Source organism: Eurosta solidaginis, chromosome 5, assembly GCF_040869045.1.
Source record: "Eurosta solidaginis isolate ZX-2024a chromosome 5, ASM4086904v1, whole genome shotgun sequence".
Lineage (NCBI taxonomy): Eukaryota > Metazoa > Arthropoda > Insecta > Diptera > Tephritidae > Eurosta > Eurosta solidaginis.
In genome coordinates, this window is record NC_090323.1 from 251,759,747 (window position 1) to 251,778,813 (window position 19,067).

A 19,067-nucleotide genomic window follows, 5' to 3' on the forward strand; every position below is an offset into this window, starting at 1 on the left:
TAATGAACTAGATTGTATTTCGTTAGTTTTTTGAAATATAGTTTACACACTTACACCAGTACTAAAGCCGTATTAGGAGGGAGTGCGACAAAAAATTTAAGATAAAATACACGAAAATAAAGTAGTGTCATATAGGCAAAGAGGATAATTTAACATCCAAATGCACCAACATGTTAAATCTCTATCCGTATCTGATTCATGTACCATTGGAACACGAGGATCAGTTTTTTGCGTTCGTTCGAAATATACCCAACAAGCATTTGGGCTTGAATACCATTAGAGCTCATGTTGATAAGAAGGCATACTTCTTAAATCCCAAGAGTTGTTTCGAAACACTGCTCCACTCGGGAATCATAGCATACTCAGCAAAAGAGGGATTTTTTTATAATTACTATTACTGAAGTTGACACGAAAATAAGATAAAATATGTATAATTCATTTTTGATTAATTACGCTATCAACCAGGTGTTCATTTCTCACAAAAAACAGCTGTTGGTTTTGGTGGTAGCCCCTTGGAGATTTTGTTTTCAACTCCGCCTCAACTTCATATCCCATGTAGGATATCAACTGGAGAAATGTGTTGAATATTCATTTGAGAACTGTACATTTCTCAAAATCTCTCAAAGGTCGGAAAATAATTATTTAAGAATGACGTTTTAAGGAAGGTTTCAACGTTGGAGATTCGAGAACTATACATTTTGCAAAATTTCTCAAAGGTTGAATAGTGATTGGAGAATGAAGTTGGATATCAACTAGAGAACTATCTGATTTATCTCAGCGGCGCCACATAGAGTTCGATGGTTTTTTTTTTAAGTATTTTCTGGTTTTTAATTTTTTCTATGCTTAGTTTAATTTGAGGAATGAAACAAACTAATTTAAAGCGTTTTTCGCAAATAATTTTCATACTTTTTCTGAAATTTTCATGTTTGTGATCTGCCCCGGCCCAGTTCACAAATTAGTGATAGCTTTTGTGAGGCTGGAGACGGAAGACAACTTACAGAATTGCAAATTGTCTCAAAAGTGAAGTGAAGAAGGATATCACCGTGGCGATAGCCACGGTTATACCACACACCCGCACTTTGCATGGCGTAGCCCAGGGATATTTTTTATATGCGCGGCTGAAGGCCGCCAACGCAGAAAGGTGTTCTGCGCAAAAATACTATGGATACCACCGCCGGTTTCGGAGGCACCCGCAGGTATTTTTTAGGTTTTTCGTTAATATCTTTTGAACGAGTTAAAATTTTTGTTTTTCGATTTTTACTTTTCTTTAGAGTTTCCAGAATTACGTAAGCTCCTATTGCTATGATGCAAACCTTTATTACCATTATTGGAAGAATATGGTCCGCACTAGCCCGAAACTGAAACAGTTAAGTTAAAAAGTCCACATCTAACGGGTGTTTATTAGGGTGATATGCCCAATCTTCGAAATCTTACTTTAGGAGAAAATTTTTAATGTACAATTATGGTTCGAATCAACAAGCGAAAAAGAATGGAATAATATGTTGGAAACAGTTGGACCTAATATAACGGAACTGCGTTTCCATAATCTATATATTAATACGCTAACAAAATTTCCACACAATCAATTGACAGGTTGTTTCGCATACTTAGCATACGTAAAATTATATAAAAGTTATATGAATCGATTCGTATTGATCAGCCGCAGTGCATAGGCATATTTTTGTTAACAAATATTACTCTATTTGTTTATAATTAATAGAAAAAGTGTTTTGTTAATTCGAAAATCTGTGCAATTATCGAAATTGCCATCTGTAGGACGCATTATGTTCACAAACCCCCCTGAGTACATAGCTCCAAATGCTCAATTGTCGCGTTGCTCAAATGTTTCATCTCTACATATGTATATATTTGTACCATAGCGCAATGATACAAGGTGGCAGCATGGTGACATACCTACAAACATAAATAAAAATTCCATGTTTTTTGTTTTTGTAAATTCGATGGACAAATGTCAAAATCGTACTGCACCGGAAGTTGATGAATCAAATCAAATAAAAAAGTTTATAATCAGCTGTTCCATGCTGCCACCTTGTATCGTTGCGCCATGAATGAAATATTGTTTCCCATTGTAGCCAATTACCTATATTGGTCTGTACCAAAATCCTTAAAAAATTGTTCTAAAATAATTGTTAGCGCACAAAAAAATTTAAAGAGAAGTAATAACTTAACCGGCCTATTTTTTTGGACAAATTTTACTTACACGTAAAAGCATAGGTCTTTATTTCACAGATTCTTTGTTTTCCATTTTAGTTGCTTTAAAAAAATTAAATCAGAAATAATGAGTCAACTTTTGTTCAAACTCACTAAATTTATTTATTTATAACAATTAGTTGCAAATTTGACCCAAATGTTTTTTGCATTTCCAGATTTTATGCTCATTTTAGATATAACACGTCTTATAGTGAACAAAAAATAAATAAATTTGCTACAAAGATATTACATTAAAATTTGTATATTGTCTTTTATGCTAATTAATTTTGATATTTCCAATTTTATTATATTATATTATCTTTTATCAAGTTGTATATTAAATTTGCTACAAAGATATTACATTAAAATTTGTATATTGTCTTTTATGCTTATTTATTTTGATATTTTATTTTATTATATTATCTTTTATTTCAACTTAGTTTATTATTATTTAAATGCATTTGGATTTAATCGGAAAATTGCACGTTGTATATTAAACGAAAAAAAACGACCCAAAAACGTTTTCGATTTTAGATCGAAATATTGCATAGGCAGTATATTACCCACTATATTTATTATTAAGCTAACTTTGTTTGATTATATGCCCATTAATCGGATGCTTAGATCCCATAATCCTAATTTGTTTATGTCATTTAAAATTATGAAATCAATTTTATTTTAGTAAATATGTTTGCGTGAATAATTTCAATATTTTTGTTTCTTTTTCTTTTCTTTCTAATTTATTCTGCTTTGTTATATCTTAGCATTATATCGTTCACAGACGATATTTTATGGTAGATATGGTCATATATATTCATCTCCATTTCATAAATTTGCTACAAAGATATTACATTAAAATTTGTATATTGTCTTTTATGCTTATTTATTTTGATATTTTATTTTATTATATTATCTTTTATTTCAACTTAGTTTATTATTATTTAAATGCATTTGGATTTAATCGGAAAATTGCACGTTGTATATTAAACGAAAAAAAACGACCCAAAAACCTTTTCGATTTTGAATCGAAATATTGCATAGGCAGTATATTACCCACTATATTTATTATTAAGCTAACTTTGTTTGATTATATGCCCATTAATCGGATGCTTAGATCCCATAATCCTAATTTGTTTATGTCATTTAAAATTATGAAATCAATTTTATTTTAGTAAATATGTTTGCGTGAATAATTTCAATATTTTTGTTTCTTTTCTTTCTAATTTATTCTGCTTTGTTATATCTTAGTATTATATCGTTCACAGACGATATTTTATGGTAGATATGGTCATATATATTCATCTCCATTTCATGAATATGAATGTTTACAAATTTAATACAAATTAGTTACGTACATAGATCTCAATGGGAATCCCAACATTAAATATCCGAATATTAGAATCTTCATATTTCCACAATGATAACATTAAAACCCGAAAAAAGGTCTAAGTGCACTTATTGCGTTTTTATATGGAACTGTTTATTCACATCACTTAATTTTTTCGCACTTTAAGTACTTTATTTTTTTTTTCTTTAATTTAAATTTTTTTAGTAAACTCTGCCTTCTTTCTCATTACATAATTTTTTTATATTTTTGTTTTTTATGAAGGTATCCTCTATTCTATTCGAAATTTTCGTTTTGTGTCACACTTATGAACATACTACATATGTATGTATTTATACAAAATTAAACTCGGTAAAGCGCCAATTGTATACTTAACGGGTGGCGTGAAATAGGCTAAATTCCTTAAGCACATTTCTTCCTTTTTAACTAAAAGTTCGTGTTTTTGAATTATGACATGGGAGATATAGGCCTACTGGGGAACTGAGCACACAAAACTAACTTCGGTAGCGCCCCAACGGGGACCTCCCGGGTGGTGTGGAAAAGGCTATTTTTTAATTTAATGTCAAATAATTTCACCTTAATTCTATGTCAATTTCTTTTGATTTTACATATTTTTTATATTTTTGTTTAAGGAGCTCCATACCAAAACGTTATAATTATATTTGAAAATTTTGTAGAAAATTTAAGAAAATACAATAAAAATTTAAGTAAGTTAGACCCGTTTGCTATATTTCCGCTCACTGCTTAACTATTAACGCATTATTTCACTACCCCCAATACTGGATGCATAGACTGAGTTGAAAAAATAAGAGTTGGTCGAATTTCGACCACAGGCGATACTAGTGATTATTATTATACTAACTTGGTGCCTGATGCATTTTTTCAGCGCATTTGTTTCAAATTTTCAAAATATAATATGTTGCGAATTTTAGCTACTTAGCTTCTTTTGCTTGCTCTCTGCATACACTAAAAGAATTGCATTTACTAGATGCCAAAATGGATTGGGATAGTGTAATGAAAGCGTTAGAAAATAATGTGCATTTGGAGATATTCTCCTCACGAGATACGATTCGCGATGAATGGGTGCGTGGAGTATTACTAAAACGTAGGGAGCAGCAGGAACAAGCACATGTTAAAAGTGTGCTCACCCTATATTTAAGTTTTTTACATTACTATCGTACATCAACGTTCTTATCGTAAGTTTTTATTTTTATTACTAAATATATAAAAAATATAGTCTTGCACTTTCAGGAAGACGACATCCAACAAGGTTACCATAAATGTGATTGGATCTATTCCTTTCTAGAACTCAAGCTAAAATGGTATTGAACCCATGGTGTTGCCGTTTTATGTTCTCACTATCGAATCTGATATCTACTTAATTGTATTGTTGGTAGCTTGTCAAATATACTATATATAAAACCGATTTTATGTCGATGGAAATTACTTTTTCATTAAAAAAAAAAATTCCAATTAATTGAATAACTAAATAAAAGGAAACAAGTATAAGTTAAACAATTGAGTTACATATATTAAACAAAGTAATAGTGAACATAATGGTATGCAAATATGTAATTTATTAAGCAGCTTTTTAATGCCTTAATCTAAAAAATATAATAATTTCATAAAAAAGAAGAAAATGCAAAAAATTAGTAACAAATTGCTAATTATTTTCTAGCTTTGAGTATTATTATTAATTCAATTATTGTTTTCAATAAAACCTTTTAACTTAAAAAAATTTTTTTAATAATTTTATTTTCAAGTTTTTAGTCTTTATTTAATTGCCTATTATTTCTCATTCTATTAAGTTCATTTAGTGACTCATTTATTACAATCTAAGTCCTCAATACATAATCCTTCCAAAGACTTTACTCGACTCTGCGCCACGTACGCTTGTCCCTCCTCGAACTACAAAATTTCTTTATGTCACTTCTACCGGACTGTATGTAATATTTGTTCCAGATATGAGCCAAATCGGACATCATAGGTCGCTTTCTATACATGTATGTATTATGTGCTCCAAATATGGACTAAATCGGACCACAAATACGATTTTTTTGAATATTCAAGATCCTTGCGCCACCTAGCGGAGATTTTTTACACAGGCCGCTTTCTATTCATGTAAGTATTATATGTTCCAAATATGAGCCAAATCGGACCACAAATACGATTTTTTTGAATATCTCGATCCTTGCGCCACTTAGCGGAGATTTTTTTTCATAGCTCGCTTTCTATTCATATATGTATTAGGTATTTGTTCCAAATATGAGCCCAAACGGACCACAAATACGATTTTTTTTAATATCTCGATCCATGCGACACCTAGCGGCGATTTTTTTCTCAGGTCTCTTTCTATTCTTGTATGTATTATGTTTTCCAAACATGAGCGCAATTTTTTGAAATATTGCGATCCATGCGCCACGGTTAAAAACGAAAATCCAAAATGTTAATAAATTCACCAACTCAATTGTTTATATGTTATGGATATGGGGAAACCAACTGATTGGCTATGGTTTGGTTATGGCTAGGCCGTTATGAGATGGCAATTTTGACCAATTACGTACATTTAATCCCATAAGGTTGGTTGGATCAGTTGTTTTATATGGATATGGATATGGCAAGTTTGCCAGACCCTTTAAGCCTTCAGCTGTTAAATTTGTTTTTTGGCGGAAAGGCCGAATGCAGCTGCCGTATCAAACTCAATTTTTCTTAGGTATTTTTTATTCCTTAAATTTCTTGTATGTATACATATGTATGTGTCTTTATTGCATTTCCTTACAAAATATGCTTTGTTAACAAAAAGGGAAACATTTTAAGACAATAAAGATACCCTTAAAAAAATTGTGCGACTAATGCCTTCCATCGGAATAATAGAAAATAACTGCAAGTAAATGGGTAAAATAAGAAAAAAATTGTGGGGTGGAAAACCCGTCCGCCGAAGAAGCATCCTTTGCTATGGTAAGACTTCCACTACTTCATACACAGAAACTCGACCTTTGCCAATTGCAAGGCAAGAGGTCGACGAAGCAAATTAATGGGTAGGAAGTTGTTTGTAGCCGTTTCATTTCCTCTACGTGCTTTCGCCCACCAATCTGCTGAAAAGAAATTTGTTGCCAACAGTTTGTATTTGTATATGAACCGGGGTAACTAATAGGATTCGCCACTGGTAGGTGAGGTTGACAATTGGGTTGGATAATCTATATATGGCGGCCACCGTGGTGTGATCCCGGGCAAAGCAAAATCAAAATTTTAGAAATGAGGTTTTCAATTAGAAGACAATTTTTTTAAGCGGGGTCGCCCCTCGGCAGTGTTTGGCAAGCGCTCCGGGTGTATTTCTGCCATGAAAAGCTCTCACTGAAAACTCATCTGCCTTGCAGATGCCGTTCGGAGTCGGCATAAAACATGTAGGTCCCGTCCGGCCAATTTGTAGGGAAAATCAAGAGGGGCACGGCGCAAATTGGAACAGAAGCTCGGCGTTAGATCTCTTCGGAGGTTATCGCGCCTTACATTTATTTTTTAATCTATATTTTGCGCTAGCAACACCTTGAAAGGGCTGCGCTACACAACCTCTTTAATCAATTTAGTGTTTTATAGTCGCCTCTTACGGCAGGTATACCTGCCGCGGGTATATTCTAACCCCCTGACCCACTGGGGGGAGGTGGTGTGGTGGTAGCGTGCTCCGCCTTCCACACCGAAAATCATGGGTTCACGCTCCGGGCAAAGGAACATCAAATTTTTATAAACAAGTTTTTTCAATTAGAAGAAAGTTTTTCTAAGCGGGGTCGCCCCTCGGCAGTGATTTGGCAAGGACTCCGAGTGTATTTTTGCTATGAAAAGCTTCTAAGTGAAAACTCAGCTGCCTTGTAGAGTCGGCATAAAATATATGGGCCCCGTCCTGCCAATTTGTAGGAAGAATAAAAAGGAGCACGACGCAAATTGGATGAAAAGCTCGGCCTAAAATCTCTTCGAAGGTTATCGCGCCTTACATTCATTTTATTTTTTATTTATTTACATACATAGTCGGGCGCAATGAAGTTCGGCTTAGTTTTCACACCATCAGATAGTGTCTATCCCGGAGACGCATTTCTTACAATCACTTTCGCAATTTTTTTTGTTGGGTACACACTTCAAACATGCGCGCTGAGTGTGAGACCAGACGTTGCATTTGTCGTTACACTTCAAATGGGGTAGGTTTTTAAATATATATGCACTTATTTATGTATATGTGTATATAGGGAAAAAAAGGATATGTATAAATACATACATATGTATATGCTTTAAATGTTCTCACGATTTAGAGGGGTATAACTTCATTCATACCTTTGACCTTGAATATAAAAGTATTTCGAAATCCTTTAAGTGCACCCTAACAACTACTACTTTAACCAAATTATCACGAATCTCTTCTTGGTTGAACAGAGATTTTAAGAATACCAGCAGCATCTTCATAAAACTCTAAAGGCATCAGGGACCTCCCTTAAATTTTTTTTAATCATAAAAACTACATAAAACCCGTACACTCTGTACCGCCGCTGGGTACACGATAGGATTCCAACATGCACGTATGAATAAATGATACGATTCTGAATCTCGGCGGAAAAGTCTGCGGAGTTCCGTCCAATTCTGCAGGAAAGCAACGCTTTTGATGGACGACAGCCTATCAGCTGTGTTTTGAATGTATGCATGACGCGAAGAAATTCGCGCAGTGACACAAGCAACTTGGTGTTTAAGAGCTGCTTACGGAGCCGACAGCGGATTATTTGTATTTATACAAGCACTGCAAACATTATTGGATTCCAGCGAGCCTGATATTAAAAGTGCTGCGCCGTCTCGGAAAAGAAGGCCACTGCCTACAGGTAAAGCTGAGTACGGTGTACGGCCCCCAGCGGGTTAGGGAGGAACTTGGCGGTGGGGAGGAAGGGATGGCCTGAATAATGTGGCCATATAAATCGTTCCCGAGATGGTCGGGCTAGCACCTTAATGGTGCTGTGTTACCGGAGCGTACCGGATCTGTATAAGGAAAAGGACCATCACATCGATAACACTCCCCAAAGCCTTCGGGGAGTGACCTTATCGTTACAACAACAACAAGAACAGTACGGTGTACGGTGAGGCGAGGAAGGAAGAAAGCTAGCAAGAAGAAACAACTTGTGGTTGATAGAAATAATGCTCAAAAAAGTCTACCAGATATAGCGAAAAACAGAAGGTTTCAGAATTTAGGCAAATTCCGTCTGGTATAATACATGCTAAGTAATGGACAGGCTAAGTAATGGACACATTAACCCTCAACGGGGCCCTAGGCAACCATAAATTTGGGGCCCTTTTTTCACGTCTATTCCCTCCTTTTTTCGATTAAAAAATACAAATTTATATCTTCCATAAAAATTTTATTGTCACAATATAATTATATCAATAAAATTACTATCTACATTTTAAATATGTATGTCGTTTTCTATATTTGTTTTCGGCAAATTCATCAATTATATCAGGGATGCACCTTAACGTTAAGCTAATTGTTTATCAAAAAATTTCCACCGTTTCCGTTGAAACACTTCGAAATATTATCTATAAAGAAATTATCAAGATAAATTGTATCTCGTTTTTAACCGAAACGTTAACAAAAACGTGATACTTTATGTTTGAATTGTGCTGGCAATGCTATAGCCATGGTGAAGCCGTAAGGTGGTAACTCCATGTACTTTGTTTGTGTAGTTCGTTGGTGGTAATGTCAAAAATACTCTGAGAAATGTTCGTACTGTCAAAATTCATGAGAAAAGTTGCAAACAGCTTGGCTAATGCTTTTACCTTTAATGACTCCGCGATCAATCAGCTTTGCCAGCATAGTTTGAAATTAATAATCAACATAAACGATGTGATTTCGTTTTGATATGGCAGAAAACGAAACAAAATCATTTCGTTAATTTGACGTTCTTAACGGTAATAAACGAAACGAAATGACTTTGTTTCGTTTATTAACGTTAATTATCGTAACGAAATGATATCGGTTCGTTGGTTAAGCATGCCTGAATTATATCATCAATATCGATTTTGTTCAATAAATCTGGTCAATGAAAAGTATAACTAAAATCTCGAGTCGCTCTTGTCGCGTTGTAGCTCTTTAAGCAGCTTTGATTCTTTTTAATTGCGAGAAGGATCGTTCGGCAGAACAATCTGTGATCATTAATGTAAAAAAAATCCGAAGAGCTGTTTCTGTGTTAAGAAATACATCGGCTAATTGATCTTCCATTAGAATCTTATACAAATTACTATGAGTTTTTTGTGCATCAGTGTATCTGGAGTTCACGTAACTTTGGAATTGTTTCATTTCAATGAAAAATTCTTCCAAGTCTCTAGAATAAAAAATAACTAAGTTATTTATAGCTTCGGGGAGGTCTCCATCACGTAGAGAAAAGTTGTCGAGAAATGCAAATCTCTCTGAAGCTTCCATATACTTTCACTGTGAAGATTGTCTATGATTTCGAGGAAACCTTTTGCCCTAAAATCATCGCGAGGGGAAAATTCTACTTCTGGAGCATTTCCGTCATTAGGTTGTTTTTTTCTACGACGAGTACGTTTTACGATTTCTGTATAACCTACACTAGGTAATAATTGTTTTGTTTTTTTCTGCGAAATCATTGAACTTTTCACGGAATGAAACTAAACTCTTTTCTAACGATCGTACAAAAAAGCACACGTTTTCAAATCTGCCTTTTCACTTTGCAATGACTTACGTAACGCATAGCAGTCAAAATAGAGTTGAAGGCTTTTACACCCTCTGTTCCAAAAATAACCGAAATTTTTCAAAATAAAAACAACCAGTGTACATTTTGAGATAATTCTTTTTTTATTATTCAATATACCCTTCTTTCACTTCGATACACTTCTTTGCACGCTCATAAAATTTGTCAAATAAGTCGGCAATGTCCTTTTTGGGAACATTGTCTAGTTCGTCGGTCGTCGCCTTTTGAATGCGGTCCATTAAGTTTTATTTATTTAAGTGAAAATTATTTACAGTTCTGATTATATTTTTCTTTCACTCTTTAGAATTTTATATTTGTAAGAAAATTTTAGAAGTCTTTTTCATTTTTCGGGGGCCCCCACAATCGGGGGCCCCAAACAACTGCCTATTCTGCCTACTTGTTAATCCGGCCCTGGAATGGAGGGAATACTTCTTAGAAGAAATGACAACACCATATACAATGTTCTGGGTAAACTCACAAAGAGCGTCCTGCGTTTTATGCCCCTGTCCCCATTACCCCTATTTTTTTTGGCAATCAACTTCTGATCCTTTCTTTGTCTTTTGCAAAAAATTCCTCCAATGTTTATCTTCTGGGGAAGGTTGTTTTGAGTGTTCATTTCATTTTTGGCATATTGGTAGACACGGCCGCTAGTGCTTAAACGTATTTTACATACGTGTGGGGAATAAAAATCTGGTTTAACAAGCTTCTGGTGACACCATGGGTACATTCAATCTATGTGAGGTTCTCACGGACCGACAAGCTCAAATTTACCTTACCTTTCCTTCCAATTTGCGTCGATATCCTTTTTAAACTTTTCTTACAAATTAGCGCGACGGGACCGTCGTTTTTTACGCCGACTCCAAACGGCACACCACGGCGGATCAACTTCAGGTTAAACCAGAATGCGGTGTGTCCCTTTATGAAAAAACATCTTTTAATGGGCTTATAGCAGAAGCTCCCTACAGTATAATCCTGTTGAAACTGTGCCCTTTCCTTGGACTTACGTTAAAAAACGTTGAAGTTAATTCTTAAGTGGTCACAGGAAGCCATTCGTTTAACATAGCTTAGCCAGCGAAGCCTCTGGGCTTGAATTTTTTGCACTATGTTTATAACTGCGTAAAGTTCATCATTAAACCTCCTTGATCACTTTACTCTACTTGTCTGAAGCTTTACTTGGCTTGGAAGGGCTAGCAGATATTCTTCCCAATCTTTAAAACATTTGGCATAGTTTTATAAGCTTTGCAGCGAACTAAAATTCAGATATAGTAGCATACAAGTAGGCCCTTTTCGAGCTGTCAAAGCTGCTTTGAAGTCGACAATAAGATGCGTAAGCACAACGTTTATATTGGTTACCAGGTCTTCATTATCATTCCAATGCTCGTTCTTTACCCCTTTTGTCTTTCGCTAAATGTTCTTCTAATATCTTCGGACAAAATCCCTTTAAGCTAGCATTTGTAGCTGCCTCAAGTTTCTGTAGCGCCGTGGCATGGCTCATCGTGTCAGCTTTTTTCAGGGCTCGATGGAGCTCTGAGATCTCTTCAACGGCATTGCATGGTGAGTAAAAACTGCTGCTTGGATGCATGCACAGGTCAAAGATAGCTTTAAGTGAATAGGTGTGACAATCGAATGGAATAATTATAAGCTCCTTGTTACTTGGGCAGCTTATTGACGGCAGACTATCTTCGGGTGACTTCGTCCACTTTCTTTGCTACACAGAGGGTGTGTGTGTATTATGGTTGCGTGAAATGAAGGCCCGAATCGATATATGGACATCGTAAAGTGCGCATTACAATGACGCGGAGCTGCTGCCGTCGATATATGGACCTCGTAGACTGCGCATTACAATAACGCGGAGCCGCTGCCGTCGTCTGATACTGACATTATCAATTTGGCTCCGCATTCTTTGATCTGTAAACAAGCTGGTACCTTGGTAGGATCCACCAATTATGCTAGAACTTTGTACTACTTATGAGCATATTGCGAACCGCTGCGAAGTCATTCTCATAGTTTTGAAATATTACGTTTTGAGACCAATGAATTTTAATATCAGAAGGGTTGGAAAATCTTCAACTATCTATAACACTGTACTACTAACAAAGTACTATCTCCGTTTTTCGAAATTAGCCTCCAAAAAATAGATATCGGCATTCAAAGTTCGAAATTCTACATTTCAAAATGTTATATTTTTTGTTAACGCGTTCAGCAAATTAAAAAAGTGAAAATTTGATTGTGGTCCGCCTTTTTCTTTTATTTGAATGGCTGAATTCTTTATTTGAAAAATTTTGTATAACAGCTGTTATACAAGGTGAAAAGCCAGAACTTCGAAAATATTGTAACGAATTTAGGGAAGCTCCGGTTATTTTACACCTTCTACTAACGTTCGTATCGCTAAACTGTTGAATAAATAACTCTAATATTCAATAATACAAAATGGCCTTTATTAAAGTACTTCACAATAACACTCATACTTCACAACCAATAGCTTGCTTAAATCAAACTGATTGCCCATGCTCAGCTGGTGCTGCTTTTATCCTCTTCGGTTTCCTCGTTTGCATATTTCCAGGCGTTTCTCCTTCTAGAATTTACTACTTGTCATGGCGGAACGATACAAGGTGGTAGCATGGGACAGCTGATTATAAACTTTTTTTATTTGATTTGATACATCAACTTCCGTCGCAGTACGATTTTGACATTTGTCCATGGAATTTACAAAAACAAAGAACATGGAATTTCTATTTATGTTTGTGGGTATGTCACCATGCTGCCACCTTGTAACGTTCCGCCATGCTACTTGTTTACCAGCTATAAACTCACCAGCTATAAACTACAGATGCACGTTTATAGCTTCTCGCATAGCAATATGCGCGATGATTGCATATTTTTTTGAGTATCTCAGATATATGCATGTGTATGTGTGAGAACTACTTTGCTGATGATTGCATACTTTTGTGAGTATCTCTCCGCTGCTGTATGTACATATGTGTAGACATAATGATTGATTTGTTTATGTAGATACAGGCGACTGCTTAGTATCGGCTTAGAGATGATAGTATGCCTTAGTGTTGCTGATATCCGTCACAATATGAAAAACCTCATATTTCCGAATTTTCGCAACCCATATAAAAAATCTTAATATTCCTGTGAAGGTGGTCAAATGGCCTTTATTTTTATATGCATATCTTTAAACTTTATGAAGAAAAATTTGACAAAACCCCTGTTTAAGTGAAAAAGTTCCTTTTTTTACCAAAAATTTATTTTAACCAACACAATTTCCAGCTGGTAAAACTATTTCAATAAATCATCAACTTGCATTAGATGTGCTATTTTCAAATGAAAATCCTTCTGAAAGTAATAGCCACTATCATGGGACTGCCACCGTCTGGATGGCCAAGGAATATGTGCTTTATTTATATGTGAGATACGCGTTATACCGGAGACCAATAATAGACCTAGGCAACCATCAATTTGGGGCCCTTTTTTCACGTCCATTCCCTCCTTTTTTCGATTAAAAAATGCAAATTTATATCTTCCATAAAAATTTTATTTTCACAATATAATTATATCAATAAAATTACTATCTACATTTAAAATATGTCGTTTTCTATATTTGTTTTCGGCAAATTCATCAATTATATCAGGGATGCACTTTAACGTTAAGCTAATTGTTTATCAAAAAATTTCCACCGTTTCCGTTGAAACACTTCGAAATATTATCTATAAAGAAATTATCAAGATAAATTGTATCTCGTTTTTAACCGAAACGTTAACAAAAACGTGATACTTTATGTTTGAATTGTGCTGGCAATGCTATAGCCATGGTGAAGCCGTAAGGTGGTAACTCCATGTAATTTGTTTGTGTAGTTCGTTGGTGGTAATGTCCAAAATACTCTGAGAAATGTTCGTACTGTCAAAATTCATGAGAAAAGTTGCAAACAGCTTGGCTAATGCTTTTACCTTTAATGACTCCGCGATCAATCAGCTTTGCCAGCATAGTTTGAAATTAATAATCAACATAAACGATTTGATTTCGTTTTGATATGGCAGAAAACGAAACAAAATCATTTCGTTAATTTGACGTTCTTAACGGTAATAAACGAAACGAAATGACTTTGTTTCGTTTATTAACGTTAATTATCGTAACGAAATGATATCGGTTCGTTGGTTAAGCATGCCTGAATTATATCATCAATATCGATTTTGTTCAATAAATCTGGTCAATGAAAAGTATAACTAAAATCTCGAGTCGCTCTTGTCGCGTTGTAGCTCTTTAAGCAGCTTTGATTCTTTTTAATTGCGAGAAGGATCGTTCGGCAGAACAATCTGTTATTATTAATGTAAAAAAAATCCGAAGAGCTGTTTCTGTGTTAAGAAATACATCGGCTAATTGATCTTCCATTAGAATCTTATACAAATTACTATGAGTTTTTTGTGCATCAGTGTATCTGGAGTTCACGTAACTTTGGAATTGTTTCATTTCAATGAAAAATTCTTCCAAGTCTCTAGAATAAAAAATAACTAAGTTATTTATAGCTTCGGGGAAGTCTCCATCACTTAGAGAAAAGTTGTCGAGAAATGTAAATCTCTCTGAAGCTTCCATATACTTTCACTGTGAAGATTGTCTATGATTTCGAGGAAACCTTTTGCCCTAAAATCATCGCGAGGGGAAAATTCTACTTCTGGAGCATTTCCGTCATTAGGTTGTTTTTTTCTACGACGAGTACGTTTTACGATTTCTGTATAACCTACACTAGGTAATAATTGTTTTGTTTTTTTCTGCGAAATCATTGAACTTTTCACGGAATGAAACTAAACTCTTTTCTAACGATCGTACAAAAAAGCACACGTTTTCAAATCTGCCTTTTCACTTTGCAATGACTTACGTAACGCATAGCAGTCAAAATAGAGTTGAAGGCTTTTACACCCTCTGTTCCAAAAATAACCGAAATTTTTCAAAATAAAAACAACCAGTGTACATTTTGAGATAATTCTTTTTTTATTATTCAATATACCCTTCTTTCACTTCGATACACTTCTTTGCACGCTCATAAAATTTGTCAAATAAGTCGGCAATGTCCTTTTTGGGAACATTGTCTAGTTCGTCAGTCGTCGCCTTTTGAATGCGGTCCATTAAGTTTTATTTATTTAAGTGAAAATTATTTACAGTTCTGATTATATTTTTCTTTCACTCTTTAGAATTTTATATTTGTAAGAAAATTTTAGAAGTCTTTTTCATTTTTCGGGGGCCCCACAATCGGGGGCCCCAAACAACTGCCTATTCTGCCTACTTGTTAATCCGGCCCTGGAATGGAGGGAATACTTCTTAGAAGAAATGACAACACCATATACAATGTTCTGGGTAAACTCACAAAGAGCGTCCTGCGTTTTATGCCCCTGTCCCCATTACCCCTATTTTTTTTGGCAATCAACTTCTGATCCTTTCTTTGTCTTTTGCAAAAAATTCCTCCAATGTTTATCTTCTGGGGAAGTTTGTTTTGAGTGTTCATTTCATTTTTGGCATATTGGTAGACACGGCCGCTAGTGCTTAAACGTATTTTACATACGTGTGGGGAATAAAAATCTGGTTTAACAAGCTTCTGGTGACACCATGGGTACATTCAATCTATGTGAGGTTCTCACGGACCGACAAGCTCAAATTTACCTTACCTTTCCTTCCAATTTGCGTCGATATCCTTTTTAAACTTTTCTTACAAATTAGCGCGACGGGACCGTCGTTTTTTACGCCGACTCCAAACGGCACACCACGGCGGATCAACTTCAGGTTAAACCAGAATGCGGTGTGTCCCTTTATGAAAAAACATCTTTTAATGGGCTTATAGCAGAAGCTCCCTACAGTATAATCCTGTTGAAACTGTGCCCTTTCCTTGGACTTACGTTAAAAAACGTTGAAGTTAATTCTTAAGTGGTCACAGGAAGCCATTCGTTTAACATAGCTTAGCCAGCGAAGCCTCTGGGCTTGAATTTTTTGCACTATGTTTATAACTGCGTAAAGTTCATCATTAAACCTCCTTGATCACTTTACTCTACTTGTCTGAAGCTTTACTTGGCTTGGAAGGGCTAGCAGATATTCTTCCCAATCTTTAAAACATTTGGCATAGTTTTATAAGCTTTGCAGCGAACTAAAATTCAGATATAGTAGCATACAAGTAGGCCCTTTTCGAGCTGTCAAAGCTGCTTTGAAGTCGACAATAAGATGCGTAAGCACAACGTTTATATTGGTTACCAGGTCTTCATTATCATTCCAATGCTCGTTCTTTACCCCTTTTGTCTTTCGCTAAATGTTCTTCTAATATCTTCGGACAAAATCCCTTTAAGCTAGCATTTGTAGCTGCCTCAAGTTTCTGTAGCGCCGTGGCATGGCTCATCGTGTCAGCTTTTTTCAGGGCTCGATGGAGCTCTGAGATCTCTTCAACGGCATTGCATGGTGAGTAAAAACTGCTGCTTGGATGCATGCACAGGTCAAAGATAGCTTTAAGTGAATAGGTGTGACAATCGAATGGAATAATTATAAGCTCCTTGTTACTTGGGCAGCTTATTGACGGCAGACTATCTTCGGGTGACTTCGTCCACTTTCTTTGCTACACAGAGGGTGTGTGTGTATTATGGTTGCGTGAAATGAAGGCCCGAATCGATATATGGACATCGTAAAGTGCGCATTACAATGACGCGGAGCTGCTGCCGTCGATATATGGACCTCGTAGACTGCGCATTACAATAACGCGGAGCCGCTGCCGTCGTCTGATACTGACATTATCAATTTGGCTCCGCATTCTTTGATCTGTAAACAAGCTGGTACCTTGGTAGGATCCACCAATTATGCTAGAACTTTGTACTACTTATGAGCATATTGCGAACCGCTTCGAAGTCATTCTCATAGTTTTGAAATATTACGTTTTGAGACCAATGAATTTTAATATCAGAAGGGTTGGAAAATCTTCAACTATCTATAACACTGTACTACTAACAAAGTACTATCTCCGTTTTTCGAAATTAGCCTCCAAAAAATAGATATCGGCATTCAAAGTTCGAAATTCTACATTTCAAAATGTTAAATTTTTTGTTAACGCGTTCAGCAAATTAAAAAAGTGAAAATTTGATCGTGGTCCGCCTTTTTCTTTTATTTGAATGGCTGAATTCTTTATTTGAAAAATTTTGTATAACAGCTGTTATACAAGGTGAAAAGCCAGAACTTCGAAAATATTGTAACGAATTTAGGGAAGCTCCGGTTATTTTACACCTTCTACTAACGTTCGTATCGCTAAACTGTTGAATAAATAACTCTAATATTCAATAATACAAAATGGCCTTTATTAAAGTACTTCACAATAACACTCATACTTCACAACCAATAGCTTGCTTAAATCAAACTGATTGCCCATGCTCAGCTGGTGCTGCTTTTATCCTCTTCGGTTTCCTCGTTTGCATATTTCCAGGCGTTTCTCCTTCTAGAATTTACTACTTGTCATGGCGGAACGATACAAGGTGGTAGCATGGGACAGCTGATTATAAACTTTTTTTATTTGATTTGATACATCAACTTCCGTCGCAGTACGATTTTGACATTTGTCCATCGAATTTACAAAAACAAAGAACATGGAATTTCTATTTATGTTTGTGGGTATGTCACCATGCTGCCACCTTGTAACGTTCCGCCATGCTACTTGTTTACCAGCTATAAACTCACCAGCTATAAACTACAGATGCACGTTTATAGCTTCTCGCATAGCAATATGCGCGATGATGGCATATTTTTTTGAGTATCTCAGATATATGCATGTGTATGTGTGAGAACTACTTTGCTGATGATTGCATACTTTTGTGAGTATCTCTCCGCTGCTGTATGTACATATGTGTAGACATAATGATTGATTTGTTTATGTAGATACAGGCGACTGCTTAGTATCGGCTTAGAGATGATAGTATGCCTTAGTGTTGCTGATATTCGTCACAATATGAAAAACCTCATATTTCCGAATTTTCGCAACCCATATAAAAAATCTTAATATTCCTGTGAAGGTGGTCAAATGGCCTTTATTTTTATATGCATATCTTTAAACTTTATGAAGAAAAATTTGACAAAACCCCTGTTTAAGTGAAAAAGTTCCTTTTTTTACCAAAAATTTATTTTAACCAACACAATTTCCAGCTGGTAAAACTATTTCAATAAATCATCAACTTGCATTAGATGTGCTATTTTCAAATGAAAATCCTTCTGAAAGTAATAGCCACTATCATGGGACTGCCACCGTCTGGATGGCCAAGGAATATGTGCTTTATTTATATGTGAGATACGCGTTATACCGGAGACCAATACAATAAAAAATATTGGCCACTTTGATACGAATATACTGTTGGGAAAGCAAACATCATAAACAGTCCTCTAGTAAGTCGTGAGAAAATCTTGATTCCGCCACTACATATAAAATTGGGACTAGTAACAAATTTTATCAAATCATGTTTCCTAGACTTTCTTGCGCCAAAATTGAAGCAGGTTCGTATTTACATCCCTTTGATTTATAGATTTTTATATATTTTAATACATGTTTAGGCATTTTTAACGGTCCGGACATTCGGAAGATGATAAAAAGCGAAGATTTCACTAAAACCTTAGATACTAATGCTGCGATTGCTTGGGGTGTGTTAAAGGTTGTTATTGCTAAGGTTCTTGGAAATCACCGTGATGACAATTTTCGAGAGTATCATATGTCAACAACCTAGTGGAAGCGTTTTTAAAAGCACACGTTCATATGGCT

At 35.3% G+C, this 19,067-nt stretch overlaps 1 protein-coding gene across 5 annotated transcripts in view; it reads right to left on the bottom strand.

Annotated features, from left to right (window-relative positions):
• LOC137253215 (uncharacterized) overlaps window positions 1-19,067 on the bottom strand; it is a 91,248-nt gene that overhangs the window by 14,936 nt on the left and 57,245 nt on the right. The gene's annotated exons all lie outside the window — the stretch shown is intronic.